The following is a 3,096-nucleotide window of genomic DNA, read 5'->3' on the forward strand; positions in this document are numbered from 1 at the left end:
AAAAAAAAATTGCTTAAAATATTAAAAAAATTCAGTAAAAACAAAAAAATACGAAAAATAAGAAAGTAGAATTTTCTGAAAAGTGTTTTTTGAAATATGAAAACAAACAAGCTGATTACAATCACTGTATGTCTCATCCAAAAAAAGAAAGTTTGAAACTTTAGAATATCACAATCACTGCATGGCTCATCCATATATTACAATAACAGCATGATTCATCCACATAAAGTATTACAATCTGTGATTCTTAAAATCTAATAATAATTCAAACCATCAAAACCATGAACAGGGCAGTAGTAGAGATTGTATGTCTCTGTATTGTTACATCTATTTATGTTTTTGAAAATAAAAACCAACTAGCATATATCATATTTTCTATTTATTATTTTTAGAGTTAAATTTAAAAACCAAAAAATATAGATAAACAATACGTTTATTTTTTTCAATTCAAAAAATATATTCAAGTTGAAAACTTTTTTTCAACTGAATATTTAAACTCTTTTTCAATTGAAAACACAAACAAAATATTTAAACAAATTGAAAACATAAAGTCTTATAAATTATTAGGGGTGTTCGCGGTTTGGTGGTTCGGTTGCGGCTAAAGGAATCTCAAATTCGCCATCCGTCCGCCAAATTGGCAGATTGGAGAAAATCAATCCGTAACCGTCCGCTCGTCATAACGCATCCGTCCAAAATGTGGCGGATCGGTTCAGATCGGTCGATTTTGGCAGATCGATATATCCGCTGCTCACCCCTAATATATATAATATATATCAATTATTTTTTTTAAAAAAAAAAGACCCACAACTCCAGCCCACAACTCCAGCCAAGCCCATGTGGCCCAACAGTAGGCCAACCTAAGCCCAGGCTCAGGTGGACCAGGCCAGGCCACGACAATTTTACAACCCAATAGCATGTACAACAAACAACCTCATTATTGAAAAATTATTAAATAGTCCTCGAGTTCCTTAGGGTGTTATCTAGGGGTACGGGTGGTTCAATTACGGCCGGGGAACCTCTAATTCACCATCCGTTTGTCGGATTGGCGGATTAAAAAAAAATCAATCTGTATTCATCTGTCAGATTGGCTGATGCAGATTGAGTGGATTGGCGAATTAGCGGATAGATGCGAATCGATTTAGCGATTTAAAATTTTAAAAATTTTGAACATAATACAACATTTTGTCAACAAATTTTTGTTTTATTTTATTTTTTTTAACAATCCAACTCAACATAATCAAAAGATTATCAAATAAATTGTCAAATACTAATTATAAATACATATAAAAAAAATCATGCATTATCAAAACTATTATTACTTTTTTTTTATTCAAAAACTATTTAATTTGATTTTTTTTAAAATGACAAAAATTAAACATTATATTTTTCACACAAAAATATTAAATATCAACACTTGCCATTTGATAAAAGAATTTTCAAATTGAAAACACAACAGAATATCTAAACTCTTTTTTAATTGAAAACACAAACAGAATATCTAAACAAATTGAAAAATAAAGTTTTATAAATTACTAAGCATGCTCGCAGTTTGGCGGTTCTATTACGGTTAAAGGAATCTCAAATCTTCTATCCGACCAAAACTAGACGAATTGAAAAAAATCAATCTGCAACTATCCACTCGTCATCACACATCTGTTCAAAATGTGACAAATTGATTCGATTCGGTTGGTTTGAATGGATCGGAATATTCGCTGAGTACCCCTAGTGTCATCTATGTAGTTATCTTAACAAATAAAAAATTACAATTTATTAAATGTGTCATTTTTTATTTCTTAACTACTAAATAACAATAAATCAAATTGGAGGTGGGATCCCTTTAGTCCAAATCTAGATTGGATGGTGTTGTTTCAATTTCAATAATTCTAACCATTTATTTTGATATGTATTTTGTGTATTTTATTTACACGAAAAATTTTAAGTTGATTTAATAATTGTAACTTATTCAATTTATTACGTTTGTCAAAAAAAATGAATAATTTATTTTTAAAAACACAATTATAATATATTTTTTAGTGACAAACGCGATAAACTAAATAGACGAAAATTATCAAATTTTTCTAACTTTTTCTTTTTTGTGAACGAAATACCGGAGCTACTCAACAAAATAAATAATTCAATTAATTGAAACGAGATACGTAATAAATCCTACAATACAAACAACACTCTCCAATTTAAATTATAGACTAAAAAAAATCCACTTCCTGTCAAATTTCTCTGTACACCAATAATTGAGATCATAATGTGGATGTTTTGAAAGTGGCTATTTTATAAGTTTTTTTAATTTTTGACTATCTTAATAAGTTATTTTAGTTTTTATGTTTAAAAAGATCTATGAAGCATGGACACGGACACGGACACGCGACACGACACGGATACGACGCGGACACGCCGACACGCTAATTTTCAAAAAATGCAGGACACGACACGTGCGAGACACGCATAAAATATATAATTCTATATATATTTATTATATGTTATATATATGGATATATCATTTAAAGATAATGAAAAATGCAATATGACACTAATTCTTATAAATTCATATGGTTTTTGTTTTATTTTGTATCTTAAATTATTTTGTTCAAACTTATAATTAATTTCACTTGTGTCTAATTGATGGACACGTGTGTTTAAGCGATAAACACATCTGTCCTCCAAGTGTCCAAAGAGTGTCCGGATCTTTAAGAAAAATTAAAAAACATGACACGTTTTGAGGAGTGTCGGACACGTGTCGGGAAGTGTCCGAAAAGTGTCGGTGTCCGACACGAATACGTCACCTTCTTAAAAGTATCCGTGCTTCTTAGAAAAAGGTAGGATAAATTTTTTTAAAATTTTTATATTAAAAAATATTTTTGAAATGGTGGTAAAATGTTAATTTACCAAACTGTCCATATAAATATTTAAAAAATACATAACGTTGGTGTAGGCGGCAGCGAGAACACTGCCACCGTCTGTCCTGTGTATCCTGGGTTTCCAAAATTTGTTTGTAAAAAATCAATGCACATGCCTTGGTACCTCAGCTACAGTAGGCCACATGGCTTTTTTTTCTTTTGTTAAAGAGGCTGAAATAACCTT

The sequence above is a fragment of the Camellia sinensis genome, chromosome 2 (genome assembly GCF_055761805.1).
Source record: "Camellia sinensis isolate YWXY chromosome 2, ASM5576180v1, whole genome shotgun sequence".
In the NCBI taxonomy this organism is placed as follows: domain Eukaryota; kingdom Viridiplantae; phylum Streptophyta; class Magnoliopsida; order Ericales; family Theaceae; genus Camellia; species Camellia sinensis.